The 18,499-nt window shown below is 37.4% G+C and overlaps 1 protein-coding gene across 1 annotated transcript in view; it reads left to right on the top strand.

The window, feature by feature from the left end:
* FOXP2 (forkhead box P2) overlaps positions 1–18,499 on the top strand; it is a 919,977-nt gene that overhangs the window by 290,154 nt on the left and 611,324 nt on the right. The window lies entirely within an intron of this gene.

The following is an 18,499-nucleotide window of genomic DNA, read 5'->3' as shown; positions in this document are numbered from 1 at the left end:
AAAATCCCATGGTCAGAAAAACTTAGGAGAAAGGGTGTTCAGGAGAGGTGGGAGTTTCTTAAAAGAGAAATACTGAAAGCTCAATCACAGACGATTCCTATGAGAAGAAAAAATGGAAAAAGCCTAAAGAAGCCGAAGTGGCTCCATGGACAGCTCTCTAAAAACTTGAGAAATAAAAAAGATTCTTTTAGGAATTGGAAGGAGGGCCTTATAACCAAGGATGAATATAAACAAATCACCAGTGCTCGTAGAGAAAATGTTAGGAAAGCTAAAGCTCAGTATGAGCTTAGGCTGGCCAAAGATGCTAAAAACAACAAAAAAGGGTTCTTTTCTTATGTTCAGAGTAAGAAAAAGAGCAAGGATGTGGTAGGCCCATTGCGAGGGCAAGAAAGTGAAATTGTAACAGGTAATGAACAGAGGGCGGAACTGCTCAATTCCTACTTTTCCTCAGTCTTCTCTTCTGAGGGAAATGGTGCTCATCATGGCAAAAACAGAACATATAAGGGGGATATGAAGTTCCAACCTAGGATCAGCCATAAGGGTAGTACATAAACACCTAGTTTCTTTAAATGAAACTAAGTCTTCAGGTCCAGATGAATTGCATCCAAGGGTTCTAAAAGAGCTTGCGGATGTAATTTCTGAGCCTCTGGCTATTATTTTTGAGAATTCTTGGAGAACAGGAGAGGTGCTGGAAGATTGGAGGCGGGTGAATGTTGTCCCCATCTTCAAGAAGGGGAAAAAAGACAATTCGGGTAAATACCGACCCGTCAGCTTGACATCTATACCTGGAAAAGTTTTAGAACAAATAATCAAACAGTCGGTCCTGGAACATATAAAAAGAATGGATGTGATTACTAAGAGCCAACATGGTTTTTTCAAGAACAAGTCATGTCAGACTAACCAGAACTCTTTTTTTGAGAAAGTGACTACCATGCTGGATCATGGGAATGCTGTAGACATCATTTATCTTGATTTCATTAAGGCTTTTGATAAAGTTCCACATACTATCCTTGTTGACAAGTTGATAAAATGTGGATTGGATCCTGTTACCATTAGGTGGATTTGTAACTGGTTGACAGATTTCACCCAAAGAGTGTTTGTGAATGGTTCCTCATCCTCTTGGAGAGGAGTGACAAGTGGAGTACCTCAAGGATCTGTCCTGGGACCTGTTTTGTTCAACATCTTTATCAATGATTTGGATGAAGGAATAGAGGGAGTGCTTATTAAATTTGCAGATGATACTAAATTGGGAGGGGTTGCAAACACAGAAGAAGACAGAAATAGGATACAGGATGACCTTGACAGGCTGGAAAACTGGGCTAAAATCAATAAAATGAAGTTTAACAGGGATAAATGTAAAGTTCTGCATTTAGGTAGGAAAATTCCAATGCATGGTTATAGGATTGGGGAGACTAGTCTTAGCAGTAGTATGTACAAAAAAGATCTAGGGGTCTTAGTGGATCATACGCTGAACATGAGTCAACAGTATAATGCGATGGCTAGAAAGGCAAATATAATTTTGGGCTGTATCAACAGAAGTTTAGTGTCCAGATCACGTGATGTGATGGTATTACTTTACTCTGCTCTGGTAAGGCCTCACCTAGGGTATTGTGTTCTGTTTTGGGCACCACATTTTAAGAAGGATATAGACAAGCTAGAACGGGTCCAGAGGAGGGCGATAAAGATGGTGAGGGGTCTGGAGACCATGTCCTATGAAAAAAGGTTGAAGAAGCTGGGGATGTTTAGCCTGGAGAGGAGGCAGCTGAGAGGCGATATGATCACCATCTTCAAGTACTTGAAGGGCTGTCATCTAGAGGATGGTGTGGAATTGTTTTCTGTGGCCCCAGAAGGTAGGACCAGAACCAGTGGGTTGAAATTAAATCAAAAGGGTTTCCAGCTCAACATCAGGAAGAACTTCCTGACTGTTAGAGCGATTCCTCAGTGGAACAGGCTTCTTCGGGAGGTGGTGGCCTTTCCTTCCTTGGAGGTTTTTAAATAGAGGCTAGATGGCCATCTGACAGCAATGAAGATCCTGTGAATTTAGGGGAAAGTGTTTGCGAGTTTCCTGCATTGTGCAGGGGGTTGGACTAGATGACCCTAGAGGTCCCTTCCAACTCTGTGATTCTATAAAATGTTGAAAGATGTGATCCACCATGATTTTTCATGTACATTCTGTAATCTAGTCTAGCAGCCTGAATAGTTAGCCTCATCAGAGCTAATAAGGGTTTATGGATGGGATTCCACCTAGGAGGACAGGGGTTATTATTCAGAGGAATGCAATGGCAAACCAACTTTTGTCCTGTCTTGCCTTGAAACTTTCATGGTCTTGGGGTAGCCACAAATTATTTGTTACTTGATGATACAAAATCCTGCCATCTTAAGTCTGTCATTTCATTTCCTTAAGTGTGCCATTTCATTTCCTTTCATGTTGATTGTTTTGGGAGAAAAGTGCTTACAACAACATAAGATGGGGAGAATAAGACAAACGAAAGGGCAAAGTTGAACTGCCTCACTCATTAGCAGCTTGAGCTATATTAAAAAAATTATGTTATCCTCCCGCTCCACATTGTATGCAAAAATGGGACATACACACGAATAAACAAACATGGCTCCACCTCACCCAGGTATCTGGCTCTGTAATTACCTAGTTACACATTAGTAGAAACCCGCAGTTTATTCAAAGGTAAATTTCCGTGTGTGAAAAAGTACTCCAGCTACCTTAATCACTGGCAGTGTTGTTCCCTACAGAAATGTAAAGGGAAGGCCATGCTTCCTAGACAGCTTTTTCCTCATATCTAGGAAAATATCTCTCCTGGGAAGTCTATTAATGTTGCAGCAAGAAAATATTACCTGATTTTGAGAGCAACCTGGAAAATATGTCGAAAGGCTTTCACAGATTTAGATGCTCACTGGATGAAACTCTTGTAAATGGTGAGATCTACTTTGCTTGTACTATTTGCACCAGCATTGTTCAAGGTCAGATAAATTTGTGTAAAGGACAAGGAATATATTTGAGATGGCATTCTTTTCCGCTGTATTCTTTGTATAGCAACTGTTAGACTTCAGGATACCACACAGTAATAAATTTGGTAGTATTAAAAGTACTCAAAAATTATAATCTATACCACCTCTCTCCTCCTTATAGGTACATTGCCTTGTCTTTCTATTGCCATTAATCCTTTCCTTATACATAAGTAATTTGTTTATTGAGAGCTCTGAGAAGAAGCAAGACAGCCAGAGCTATATGTAAGAGGGAGATGGAAATAATTGTTGTTTTCATTTGGCTTTAATCTGTAATGTTTTAATAATTTTTTAAGATGCCTTGAGCCGAGATGCACCAAAATTTGGCCTTTTGTTGAAGCTAAGGACTGGATATGGTGTTGCGTATCCTGTTAACAGAAAAAGGAAGGGGATAGTAAAAGCTGTATTGACCCCTTTTCTCTGTGAGTAGATATATGTTCTGGATGGGATAGATGATACCCTAAATATGTAAGTCCATAAGAACTTAGCTTCATGGTTAAAACAATTTTATCGGTAACATATGGCAATAAATCTATTTCTTACATCTTTAATAACTTCTTTTATCTATCCCATGTATTACTTTCTACCCACCCCTCCCCCTGTTACTTGACCCTTGCCGGTGTTATTTACTAAAAATGCTAATATTTAAAGGTACCCTTAACTATTAAAACAAAACTTTATATTCTTCTTTCTAAAACTTAATCATTATCAAAAATTGTCTAATGTCCTTTTATTTTCCACTCTTTTTCTACATATCTTCTAAACTTTTCCACTCCGTCTTAAAAACTTCTAAATCATAGTCTCTTAATATTCTTGTTAATTTGTCCATTTTACTCTATGTCATAACTTTTATAATCCAATCCCATTTCTCTGGTATTTTTTATTGCTTCCACAACTGCACATATAATGTCCTAGCAGCTGAAAGCAAGTACCAAATTACAGTTCTATCTTCTTTTGAAAAATTTTCCATTTGTAATCCCAACAGAAAAGTCTCTGCAACTTTCTTAAATTCATATCCCAAGATCTTAGAAATTTCTTGCTGAATCATCTGCCAATAGTTTTTTGCTCTTTCACTAGTCCACCACATATGGTAGAAAGAACCTTCATGTTTTTTACATTTCCAACATCTGTCTGGCATCTTATTGTTCATCTTTGCCATTTTTTTTAGGAGTCATATACCATCTATATATCATTTTATAACAGTTCTCTTTAATACTATGACACGTTGAAAGCTTCATAGAATTCTTCCACAAGTATTCCCAAGTTTCCATCTGTAGTTCTTTATTTACATTAATTGCCCATTTAATCATTTGAGATTAAACTACTTCATCCTCCGTAGACCATTTTAAAAGTAATTTATATATTTTTGAAATTAATTTTTCATTGTCTCCAAGCAGAACTTTTTCCATTTCTGTTTGCTCGTTTCTTATTCCTTCAGTGTTAATGTCATTTTCCACCAAACTCTTTATTTGTTGCATTTGGAACCAATCATATTTATTATTCAGCTCTTCAGCAGTTTTCAATTCTATTTTGCCACTTTGTATTTTTAATAATTGATTATATGACAACCACTTTTCTTCACCTATCTCAGCCGTTATTTTTATTACTTCAGCTGGCACTATCCATAACGGTCTTCTCTCATCTCCATATTTCTTATATTTCATCCATGTATTTAGCAAGTTTCTTATATAATGGTGAGAGAAAAAAAAGTCCATCTTCTTTTTCCCATAATACAAATACGTGTGCCAGCCAAATTTATTTCCGTGACCTTACAGCACTAAGAGTTTTTTGTTTAACAGCATTATCCATTCTTTTATCCACACTAAACAAACTGCTTCCTGATATAATTTTAAATTCGGTAGTTGAAATCCTCCTCTCTCTCTTGCATCTGTCAAAATTTTCATTTTGATCCTTGGTTTTTTCCCAGCTCACACAAATTCTGAATTTTTTCTTCGCCATTTATCAAATTGTTTACTATCTTTCACAATGGGAATAGTTTGAAACAAATGCATTATTATTGGTAGAATATTCATTTTAATTGCAGCTATTCTACCCAGCAATGACAAATTAAGTTTATTCCATTTTAACATATCTTCATCCATTTTATGCCATAGTTTCTCATAATTATTTTTAAACAGATCAATATTCTTCATTGTTATCTCCACACCCAAATATTTTACCTTGGAGGTAACTTCACAGCCCGTTAGTCTCTGTAATTCTTGTTGCTTATTTATTTGCATATTTTTACATAAAAGTTTTGATTTTTCTTTATTAATACAAAGTCCTGTCAACTCCCCATATTCTTGTATTTTAGCTAACGACAAAGGTGTGACTTGTATGGGGTTTTCATTATATCATCTGCAAATGCTCTGTATTTATAAGTAAATCCTTTTATTTTTAATCCTTCTATTTCTTTATCTTCTTGGTTCTGCATCAGCAATATTTCAAGCATTATAAACAATAATGGGGAAAGCGGACAACCTTGTCTTGTACCTTTGCTAATTATCATATCTTCTGTAAGATCTGCATTTATACATAGGCTTGCACGTTTGTTCAGTATATATTGCTTTTATCATTCTTATAAAGCTTTCTCCCAGCTCCATTTTCTCCATTACTGCAAACATAAAGTCCCAGCTTAAATTGTCAAATGCTTTCTCTGCACCCGCAAAGAATAATGCTACTTCCTTTTCTGGATGTCTTTCATAATATTCTGCAATATTTACAACAGTTCTAATATTGTTTCTTATTTGCCTTTTGGGAAGAAACCCCGCTTGATCTTCTTTTATAAAATTTATCAAATGTTGTTTAAGCCGTTCTGCCAAGATTCTTGTATATATTTAATAGTCATTGTTTAACAGCAAAATTGGTCTTTAATTTTTAACATTCGTGACATCTCTATCTTCCTTTGGTATCAATGAAATAACAGCTTCCTTCCATGTGTTTGGTATTTTCCCTTTCACTCTTATCATATTCATCAACTTCTGTAATTTCGGTATTAACTCATCTTTAAAGGTTTTAAAATATTTAGCTGTATATCCATTTGGCCCAGGTGCCTTTCCATTTTCCATTGCATTAATTGCTGCTTCAATTTCTATTTTTTCAATTGGATCATTCAAAACTTTTCGCATATTTTCTATTAAGGGTTCTAATTTTATCTTTTGTAGATACTCATCCATCTTTTCTTTGTTTAATTTAACACCTTTAAACAAGTTGGCATAATAGTTAAAAAAATCTCTTTTTATTCCCTCTTGGCTAACCATCTCTCTTCCATCTACCACAATGTTGTTAATAATTTTATTTTCTCTCCTTTTCTTCAGTTGCCAAGCCACATAATTTCCAGGTTTATTTGCTCCCTCAAAAGATTTCTGCTGCAGTCTTTTCAAATTCCATTCCAATTCTTTATTTAACAAGTGTCTCATTTGCATTTGTAATATTGTAATTTCTCTTATAATTTTCTTTTTCCCTGGCCTTTTTCTCAACTCCCCTTCTTTTTTTCTTTATTTCATTTTGAATGTCCAACAACTGTTTTTCTTTTGCTCTCTTAACTTTATTATTCAAAGTAATCAATATTCCTCTCATTACTGCTTTATAGGCATCCCATACCGTCTGAAATTCTATATCCTCTTCGTCATTCATTTGAAAGAAAGCTTTAGTTTCATTTTCTAGGTATGTCACTATTTCTTTATTCTGTAGTAAATCTTCATTCAATCTCCATCTTCTCAATTTCTTAGACAATTTTGTAATCCACATCCCAATTGGGTTATGGTCAGCCCCAATTTTGGGTAAAATCTCTATTTTCCCTGTTATAACACCTAAATCTTTAGTGCCCTACAACATGTCAATTCTGGAAAAAGTGTTACGTCTTGCTGAAAAAAAGCCCCTCAGGGTTAAATTTCCTCCATATGTCCTCCAAATTTTCTTGTTTGACCAATTAAAAAAAAAAGATTTTGGCAATTTTCCTTTTTTGTTATTATTTTTCCCCCCAGACCTATTCAGTGAATTCTTAATTGTTCCATTAAAGTCTCCCATTATCAAAACTTGGTCATAAGTCAGTTCATCAAATTGTTGTATAATGTCTTTTTAAAAAGCATCCTTTGCACCATTAGGCGCATACAGTCCCAATAACAACTTTTTTTTGCATTTAATATTATTTCTACTGCAACACATCTTCCATCTTTATCTTTAAAAACTAATTTTGGCTCCAATTCTGGTTTAATATAGAAAATCACTCCCCATTTCTTCGGTTCAGCCAATGAAAAATATTCTAACCCCAATTGTTTATTCCATAAAAATTTGTAATCCTTTTGTTTAATATGCACTTCTTGTAAACAAACTATATTACAATTTTGCTTTTTAATCCAATGAAACGTTGCCCTTCTTTTTTGTGGTGAATTTAGTCCATTTACATTCCAGGACAATAATTTGTAATCCATCATGGTGCAAATTCTTTATGTTCTTCATAAGAACTACGCAGTTTTTGTGCATTCGTAATTGTGATTCTTTTCCCCTAAAGTTCAAAGCTCAAACCTTCAGGTATTATCCATCTATACCTCATTTCATTGTCCCGTAATTTTTCTGTCAGTTTTTTATATATTCTATCATTTATCACTTGCCTTGGCATCTCCTTCATAATTCTTACTCTGCTGCCTTCCACTATCAATGTCTTTTCAAAGTGTTTGTTCATGATCTTCCCACCATTTCTTTTGTCATATATCTTATGACAACATCTCTTGGTAAATTATTTTTCTTGGCATAGAGTGAGTTCACTCTATACATATAGTCATACATATTCTTAGTCTCTTCAGGATCTTCCTCCAAAAATTTTGCAATTATTTTTATTATATATTCTTTCGGGTCACCATCTTCCTTTTCAGGTACTCCTCTCAGACGTATCTGAGTCTCCATCAGTTTGCAGTCATGGATTGTCACTTTTTCTTGTATTTTTAATGAGGTGGAGTCATGTATTTTCATTCTCCCTTCTACCTCCTGCACTTTTTTAGATGTTTCCTCTGTCTCATTTCTGAGATTTTCCATATCTTTTTAAATCTCTTCTATAATTTCTTTTTTGATGCAGTTATCATCTCTCTCATGCCTTTCATCATTCTGGCCTCCATTGCCTCTAATTGATCTTGCATTTTCTCCAATGAAGTAGCCCTTGTACGGGTTTGCTTGTGTTCTGACATTTAAAAATACCGAAAATTTTGATCTCACCAATTTCAAATTTGACTATCAAGTTCAAAAGATCGGAGCTTGCTTTTTACAACAAGCCTAATTTTGCCATCCTCAGAGCTTCCCAGACTGAGATATTATTTTTTAAAGTTTTTAAATCCTTCAAAATGGCGGCCGCGACTTTTTGCTACTCTCTATTTTTTTTCCTTTTAAAGGCTTCTAAAGTCCATTATAAACAATATGTCCAATAGTATTTATCCTCTTATCATCATCTCAATTATTTCCAACAATTTTAATATCCCGAACACTTTAAAAATATTAGTTTAATTTTGACCTCCTTGCAATGGCCGCCGATGTTTCTCAATGGTATTATAATCCTAGAGTAGGCTTTTTGTCAGCTACTTCCTGCTTTGCTTGCCACCAAATCTCGTTTTCACTGGTAAAGAGATCTCACGATACTTGACGTACTGTTGTTTGTATATGCTGCAGGTCTGTGACAATGGTGCGCTTTTTTTTTTCAAAACCACAAGTAGACCAAACAATAAATTCCTTTCCACTTTTTAGCTCTGTCCTTTAAATTTACAAAGTCCAAATTTCATCTTTTCCTCCCTTCTTCTTCTAAGCTTTCTAGATTTCCATTCCCACCTTATGAATTTATTCTGTAAATAGTCCCGGAATGAAAGATAGTATTCTGTACCTTTTCTGCCAATTATCCGGATCCACACTGGTCTTCTGTAGCTTTAGATGTTTAGTAATGTCCAAGAAGGTTTGGATTCTGTCGAGCTTATGTCAAATAAATGACTCTGAGAACTTCTGCAGATGATGAAAATGTAACTCTTCTCCGGAGACCCCTCCAAGCCTCAAAGGTGCCCTTCCCCGGGACTCCCTTTTAGCCAAGGTAAATCTCCTCAAAGTTTTCTGTGCATATCTTGGACTAATCTCTAACTGAGAAAAGTAGGCAGTAGGCATTAATTTGCCTTCCACTACCCCGAACAGAAGTTCCAGCCTGCTCCCGTTATGAGAAGCAGCTCAGCTCGGCATTTTCCTCCCCTGGAAGTCCTTCATAAGAACTTAGCTTCTAAACAGGTAATACATTTTCATACTGTGGCATCTTAAACAGTTAAACTTTTCAATGTTTATTTCTTGCAAGAAAATTTTTAACATTTCAGTATAAGGATGTACAAAGATAAGGGAAAAAATACAGAACAAAAAGGAAATCCAGACTCAGGAAAGGTGTCATATTTTCAGTTTGGTCTGACAGTTTGGGTGTTGTCCCCAAATGTTGTTCACCTTGAGTTCATTGATGAATTAATTAACTTTTTTCCTTGTACCAAACTGTGGCAAGGGTCCTGCTCCCCAAAGTTACCCAAGTCTTCCAACTACCTCCTAATATGAGAAAGGTCAAGTCTCTTTTCGTCAAGTTGAATGGTAGTTTTTTGTTTCTTTATCTTCAAAAGTTAACACCTTAATAGCAAAAGTCATTTATTTGTTCCAGTATGCAGCCATTAATATTCCATGCCAATTTAGATGGCCAAGAATTGGAGAAAACTGTGATTTTAGACTAGTCAATTGTAAGTTCCTCTTGCTGACAATATGCTACAAAGAATTTCAATAAATGATGCAATCCAAGCTGATTCCTAGAACATAAGGCCGTATAATCAGCATAAAGTAGTAATAGTACAAAGAAGTTAGCTAGAAAAGGTGCAGAGACTTCAGCTTTTCTAAGAAAGGAGGTCATAAAATTACAATAGTTTGCGATAAATGCCCTTTCAAATGCAGTTGTAGAATCATGGAGCTGTCTCAGTAACCATATCAATTGAAAATCTTCTTAACTTCTCCCACAATCAGTCCTGGGGAACAAAATTGAAAGTGACTTGCAAATCCATAAATGCCACATATAGTCATCCTCCTGGATATGATGCATACTTCCTAGCCAGATGATGCAATACTTAATAGTGATCAGTCAGACCATTCACAAAACCAGCTTGTTCAGGGCCAATAATACCCTTTTAATATACTCAGTTACTTAATTTCTGGAATAATCAAGAGGCATATAGTTTACCCATGGGAGAAAAGGAGGCTAATAGTTGGATAGATCCATTCTGTAGCCTTTCTTGTATTGTATAATTGGAACAATTATAGCCATTTTTCAGACTTTAGGAATTTTCCCAGGTTGGTTAACTACTGAGAAGGCAGGAACCAATACTTTACCCCACCAATCTGGTTTAGATTGTCAATTTATTCGGCCAATGATCAGTACAAATCAAAAGCAAAAACTATTCAATAAAACATTTAAGAATAAAATTGATCTAGATATAACAGGAATATCTCTAAGATTTAACATTTAAAACTGATCTAAATATAACAGGAATATCTCTAAAATTTAACATTTAAAATACATACATAACAACTTAGAATCTGGACCTATTATACAGCTCTAAAATTTAGAATTTATACCTAAAATTTCACGCCGAAACCTGTGGATTCGCACCCATCAAAAGCTTTCTTAAAATATCTGCATCAGAACAACCTAGGTAATTATTAAGCAGACGGGAAATTACATTAGATTGAACTTATTGATAAAAACAACAACAAAACAGTACATGTTCTATAGATTCCACCTCATCAGCGCCACATGGACAGGTTCCCTCCTTCATGGGAGTTTTTTTTTAAATCTCTCATCTACAACTGCAGATGGAAGGGCTCGCCATCTTGCCAAGGTGAAAGTCCTCCATTGACTAGATACCTCCAAAATGGAGAGGTAGGGTGCTGGAGCAACCACATATTTTAGCTTCTCTGGAGATAGGAAATTTGGGGTATTATTGCTATCTCTTTGGTGCTCTATATCAAGCAATCTTTGTTTGATCATTGATCTTGCTTGATCATAACCCCTTTGTAAAACAAATTCTAACGAGAAGCCCATATTCTGTAGTTTAGAGTAGATGGCCCTCTCCCAAGAGGATTGAAAATTATCTTGCTGGACTAAAACTGTCAAACTCTTTAGGTTGTGTAATTTTGACCAAACGTTAATAGAGTCTAGACTTACCCTAGCTTCCACTTTAACCAACACTGACTCAAGACGTAGACTAGCAATAGACACACATCTTGGAACCTGGAATAAAGCTCTCAAGAATCTTTACTGGACTTTTTCTAGAGGAGCAAAATGGGAAGAGGAAGGTCCAAGTATTGTCCCATACATTAATTGGGGCAATGTTTTTGCCAAAAATAAACATAAAGCTACTGGTATATACATGCCTCCTTTGTTACGAGCAAATTTTAGAATGCCCTGTGCAGTTTTCTGGCCAATTTATGCGACATAATCATGATGGGCAGTTCTGCTCCCAAAGGAATGAATCATCACCCCTAAATATTTAAAATAGGATAGTTGTTCTAGCCTATGACCACTGATATACCAAGACCTTTTTTTCCTACTTTTGTCGAATGATAGAATTTTAGTTTTATTATAATTAATCTCTAATCGGGTCTCTTCACAGTAGGAGCTGAAAGCCTTGAGTGCTATTTTCAGACCCACTGGGGTTCTGGATAAAAGAACCGTATCATCAGCAAATAGCAAAGCTGGTATTTTTCTGTTTGCTAAAATAGGGGGGTGAGTATCAACAGAATTTATGCTGCTAATCAGATTATTAATATGTAAATTAAACAACACTGGTGCTAGAACACATCATTGTTTTACTCCTCTAGCTGTGTCTACCACATTAGAAAGTTGTCCAGCTCTGTCACATCTAACTCTAAGGGATGTGTTGGAGTAAAGGGTGCATATAAGCTATAATAGCCTCTGGTCTATATTCATAGCTTTCAGTTTTTCCCACAATCTGGTTTAAAATGAAAGATTTCTGATGGAACCAAATCTGGTCCTGGAGCACAACTTTCAGCTTTACAATCAAGCTTCTAATTTCCCCTGGCCGGGGGTGGTGCTGGGGTTTTTGTTGCTCTAGGCCACTTCCATGCCTCTGCCCCTTCATGGGGGTCGGGGCAAGGCTGTGCTGGCTCTTTCATCCACCCGGCACCTGGGCAGATGAAAGGGGTCATGGGGCTGCTGTGTCTCACTCTGAGGCTGTCTCCGCTTGCAGGGAAGGCAGCTGGGAGTGAGGCTACGCCACCTCTTTTGTCCTCCTGGGTGGACAAAAAAGGCATCACAGTCTCACTCCTAGCTGCCTCCCCTGCAAGAGGAGGCAGTCTCAGAGGGAGGCCGCTCTCCTCCAAGCTTGGCTAGGAAGCCACGCTTGGAGGAGAGCGCACACTGGCATGCAGTCCCACTGCTCTCAGCTTCCTGGGTCTGCGACTCCAGAAGAGAGTGGCAGAGCAGTGGGAGAGGGCACCAGAAGGCACCCTATAGGTGAGGTGGCACATGAGGTGGCTGCCTACCTCGCCTATTCCCACCCACTGGCCATGTCCCTGGCCAAACATCTAGCCAATCTGGTAATTCCCTCAATCTGTTTGAAGAAAACTCATCCTAGGGGGTACAGCAAAAAGAATGGAAAAATTACATTTCTAAGATTGAGCCTGTCACATACTCTCAGCCTACCCTACCTCACAGGATTGTTGTAAGGATAAAGCAAAGGATATAACGATGTAAGTCACATAAAGATGTAAATAAATAAAAGTTATAATATCTATTCCTTATTTGTTATCACTAATGCAGATTAACATTTATTGTCATGCATGTAAAGGGTGGAGTGGGAGGAAGCATCCTTTTACTACTTTGATAGATTATGGGGAAATATTAACTTTCCACTGCTATTCATAGCAGTAACAAAAGTTGCTGCTATACTATTAAATACTGTCATGGCTTCCCTCTTAAAATATTTAATGCTGCCTCCAGGAATTTAATTCCAAACATTTTATTTAATGTTCCCCACTGAATTGTGCCCAAGCTCTAAGGCAGGGGGTCGAACATACACTTTGGGGTCGAATCAGGCCCCCGAGCAACTGGCTGTCATCTGCTTCCTTCTCCCTATATCTTGCTTTCTTCTGCATAACAGCTTGCTTTGCCAGGCTTGCTCAATTGCACAGGAGCTACAGAGCAAAACCTTTGTTTTTTCCATTGGCTGAAGCTCCTCACTTGGGGAGGAAGGTGGAAGGAATAGCTTGCTTTGTCAGGCTCTCTCAATTGCACTAGGAGATAACCGTGCTACGAACCACAAATATCACAACAATAAGGCTGCTTAAATGCACTTCTAAGTAAGCATTTATATCATAGAGTCAAGCAATTGCTGATACTTCTTTATGAACATACATCAGATAACAAAAATGATGTACAAAATCAGTTTATATACAACTCATACAAAAAAGCCTGGTCCACTGACTAACACAGACCCAGAAGTCCATATTTTGCCAAGGTGCCAAAGTTCATAACTCCAGAATTAGTAGTATTGTGACACGATTCCGGTAAAGTCGTGTTTCGATGGTAATTCTTCTGACAAAAATTACTTTCTCTGGTTGAAAAAAAATATTATGTATAGATAATGGAGAAAAAATAATAACGCAATAACATACAAGGTATACACTCCAAGATAATCATAAACATACAAAACATATATTCATAGATGACATAAAGGTATGCAGAACTCGCCCACAACTCAATACATTCGAAATGCATGTCAGTATGCAAGGTAGCAATTCTCTTAAGCAGCCATAGCCGCAAATAGTAATTCAAACCTGGAACTGAGTAAAAACAATGCACTTTAAAGATGAATGCCCTTCCTAAAATCATGAGAAAATGAAAAATATATTTCAAAATGAATTCAGAATAAACAGGAATCATGAACATACCCAGTGCTCAGAAACTAGACGCCAAGTTGCTGGTCAATTACGTACAAATGGCACTGTCGGTTCTCAATGCTGCAAAAGCCGCTTGTCAAAGATAAGCAGTAGCAGCTGCAGAAACTGTTAACTCTTAAAGAGAACTCATGATTTAAAGAAAAGGGAAAAGTTCCATGGATGCATTGAGACCATAAGGAGCCATAGTTCTGAATTTATGTATGAAGAAAGATTCTTTTTGCAAGAGAAGTTTTTGAACCTCTTTAATATCATAAGGATTGGAAAAATGTAACCTGTAAACAACTCCACATTTCAGATCCTTAGGATCGTGATTGAATTGTGACATGTGACTCACAATGGCGCTTCCAAAACTTTAAGCTTAATACGTGAAAGATGTTCTAAAAAATGTACTTTAGAGGGTCTTATAAAAGACATGAAGTAATACAGAGAAGGAGAACAAGGACATTGAATATAGTAAATTATGCGAGAGGTTTCACAATTAGAAAAATGTTGTAAACGCAGGTAAAATCATTAATACTAATCACATTGCCCTGAACAGTGTAATTACAAACAGCACAAGGTTTGCCACACCAGAAATGTCCAATGGGAAGATGTGAATCATGAGTAGACCCTGTGTTAAAATCTGAATGAACTAGAGAATCTTGCAAATTTCTACCACATTTCCACCCAATCATTGGAAATGGAACATCTTTCATAGCTGACTGAATGATATGCCAGTGTCTACAAAGTGCCTGTGCCACCAGCTTACTACCAGGGGAAAAATTTAGCGGCAAATAAATTTAATAGAAGGAGGGAAGGGCTTTTTTACAAAAAGAGATTTCCTAGGGACAGACTCAGCTCTAACCCTAGTCTCATGCATAATCTCTTTAGGATATCCTCGTGTTAAAAACTCTTCAATCAACAATTCACTTCCATGACGGACGTCAACAGAGGATAGGATAAAAGCTTCAAGGCCACTGAGAGTGGGAGACTAGGGAGACAATGGAGGGTCCCAGAAGCTAGTTATTCACAGAATGCATTTTTTCCTAACGTGATTCTGACTGCACCCAGAGTGTAGGGAAGTGTAGGGAAGGGAGTGTAGGGAAGACAGAACATAGCAAAGAGCAATATCTCTGATGGCTTGGCCTTTCTGCAACATTTACTCAGAGGCTGATGGAAACGCTTGCTTCCCCGATTCTGCTAAATTCATCAGCCAGGCCAGAACTGGAGCAAGGCAGGACCAGCCAGGACAAAATACAGTCATTGGCAGGATGCAGCCTCCTAACTGCCTATGGTCTCCGTCTTCCTTTAGTTCCACCCAGCTTTTGCACAGCTAGATCTTGCAAAGGAGCAGTCCTGTTAGTGTATGGTAGCAAAATAAGAACAAGAAACTTTTCACTGTCTTTTCCTACATTTCCACACATCCTCTTTTGTTTTGCTCTGCTCCTTTCATGATTGCCCAATCATCTTTTCTCACTTCTAATTCCCTTTCCCCTTATTTTTCAGTTACAACTTATCTCATCCATCCTGGTTGGCAACCCAGACTATATTGTAATTATTTGAATTTATATATGTGTGTTCCTTTAATTGTTGGTAAGTTGTAGTAGAGAAAGGGGGGGTGAAAGAAAGAGAATGAGTGAGTGATTGGTTGGTTGGTGACCGAGAGTGGGTGGGTGGAGCTAAGAACTATGTGTTGAGAGAGAGAGAGAGACAGAGAGAGAGAGGTCAGCAGTAATCTCTCAGCAGAGTGACAGCAGTTAATAGTCTGTCATTATCAGTCAGCAGCCTACAGAGTCTGTCTTCTGATTAGAATCCCATACTAATGCTGTGAAAGGCATTAAGATTTTAGAGAAGAAAAGTAGAATACTTCAGAGGACATATTAGGGGCTAGACAGAGAGCCAAATCTAATATTCTCAAGAGTATTATAGGAGTGTGAGAGACAGAAGCTCTCAGAAAGTTGAGTTAGGAAGAGAAAGGAGGATTTTTTTTGCACTATATTCTACTTTATTCAGTTAAATACTAAAATAACAAAATTGCTCAGAGCATATGTCAAACAGCGTACACAGATTTCTCAATAATAAAGATACCTTGGATGCCAAAACCAGGGGCCCAACCGGCAGTCAAAAAAGGCAATCCCGAGCCCTTAACATTAACACCTTTTATCAACTTTCATTGCTAGGCATTTCCAAGGTAGGTGTCATGAAGAATGTCATACCAGTAACAATATACAGACCCTTCCTACTATCAGCATCATAGAAAATAAACAACTATGGGACAAATCAGGCATCATTTGGATATCACTGTCAGATCTGTCCTTAATATATAACACTTTATGCTTGGAGAATGTACACTCTATTTGAGAATAAGGAGCGTGCAAAGTGAAAGAGTGACATCTCAGTCAGAAGATATTATTATTCACTGAGGAATTGCTATAAACATCTTGAAACCAATATGCTTATTGTACAAATAAAGTTTTGTTTTATATTAACATGGAGTCCTATGATATTGAATTGTAAGTCTCATCCTCAGGGCCACATAGTCTAACAGAAAAGCCTTAGAGCAGGGGTGTCGAATTCACTTGTTATGAGGACTGGATCTGACATAAATGACACCTTGTTGGGCCGGGCCATGTTGGGTTGGGCCGAGCCATGCTGGGCCGGGCCATGTGTGTACCTATTTAAGATTAGGTAGAAGAGATATAAATTTTATAAAGAACACAGACAAACTCCAATATATTTTTTAAAAACATAAAAGATGCTTAAAATGTTAGCACTCATTGGTTTTAAAGATGCTTTCTTTGTATCTCTCCTGTGCAATCCAGGGAATTGGGCAAAGGAAGCTCTGGTTCTTTTTGGAAGTGCATAAAATACTGGACACCTAGGGTATCTATTTATTAAAAATTTTGAGATCTGATTAGTGATCTCAAAATTTTTAATAAATAGATACCCAAGGTGTCCAGTATTATATGCACGTCTGAAAATACATAAGTCTTTGAAGCAGCCTCCATGACGCCCCATACTTTCGTGATCAGGTTCACTCTTGGAACCATTATCTCAGACTTTTGGCCCAAGTAAAGAGTGTTTTCACTCTGGTTCAGGTCAGAATATGGGGACCCCTCTTGGCTACAGGATGTGCCAGGCCATGGGAACAAGTCCACCTTTGATCTATATATCAGAATTGGGCCAGAGCAGGGGAAATATAATGTAATCTGTCTCTGGTTGTATTCCTCCAATCCAATATCAGCTGGGTAACATTCTCACTTGTTCAAGTGACAGGTTGGCAAACAAAAATACTACCCATTTGCCAACATGGTATACTGAGATCGAAGAGCTTTTGCTGCTGCTGTACAGTTCTTCACTCTCTCAGTAAATGGCCTCTGCTAGGACTTCTTTCTGATCAGTTTCCTGGTTCCTATGCAGAATGCATTAGTTGTATGAGTTAGAATGTATTAGTTGTATGCATTAGTTGTTTGAAGGATAATGTCTGCCTGGAGGGCCAAAACTGTGAAAAGAGCCTTATAAAGGGTATACTTTAATTTCATTTTTGAGGGGCGGGTTGGGGGGAGGAACTCTAGTAGGCCAAATCCTTCATGCTTTGCAGGTTTAACTCTCTTGTTGGAGAGTTGGATGGAAGTAGGGTGGAAGCTTTTCAGAAGAATTCAAGCAGCCCATTAAGAAGAAGACTGCAGATTTATACCCCGCCCTTCTCTTTGAATCAGAGGCTCAGAGCAGCTTACAATCTCCTATATCTTCTCCCCCCACAACAGACACCCTGTGAGGTGGGTGGGGCTGAGAGGGCTCTTAACTGCTTGAGTGTTAAATAAGAAATAAATCAATAACTGATGAACCAGAAGCTACATGGCCAGGGGTACGGATGATGGTAAGAGGCATGATATACCTCAAAGATATAGTAGGTCATGTATACTGTTACCTAAGGATCTGAATATGAGAGTAATTCAGACAAAACCTTTAGTGTGCATGTCTTTGTGTATGTGCAAATGAAATACCACAAAGCAATACAGAGATTTGTATATCCCACTCTAGCAGTCAGCATGCACAGCCTCCAAGAATATCTGTTTCAGTTGTAGAACACTGGAATTTTCTGAAATAGATTCTGAACTGAAATGTGACTATAGATTTTTTTTTTTTTAGCTCTAAGGACAGATACAATTTAAGAACAAATAAAAGCTTCAACTCCCAAAGGCTACAATTTAATTCCTTATCAAAGGAAAGATAGAAAGGCGGGGGGGACTAAGCAAGATAGCCCTTAGAGCTGTTTATCGAAGCTTCTACCTGTATTACTCAGCAGACCTTTAAAAAAAAGTTTAACAGTTTCAAAAATCATACTCAAAATTACAATCAAGTAAAGCCAAGCTCAGCATACAAATTATCAAAAACCAGCATTAAAATCTCAATAATACAGATTAGTGCCAGACCAGTAAACTATGCACAATCAATCTAAAATTACCGGATGAAAAATATTTAAGTAAAAGAGTTGACCTGTGACAGGGTCTCATCTTCCCAGCAA

This window comes from Heteronotia binoei, chromosome 8 (assembly GCF_032191835.1).
Source record: "Heteronotia binoei isolate CCM8104 ecotype False Entrance Well chromosome 8, APGP_CSIRO_Hbin_v1, whole genome shotgun sequence".
Taxonomy (NCBI): Eukaryota; Metazoa; Chordata; class Lepidosauria; order Squamata; family Gekkonidae; genus Heteronotia; species Heteronotia binoei.
Note: the sequence above shows the minus strand (reverse complement) of the source record. Positions and strands in the feature narration are given on the sequence as shown.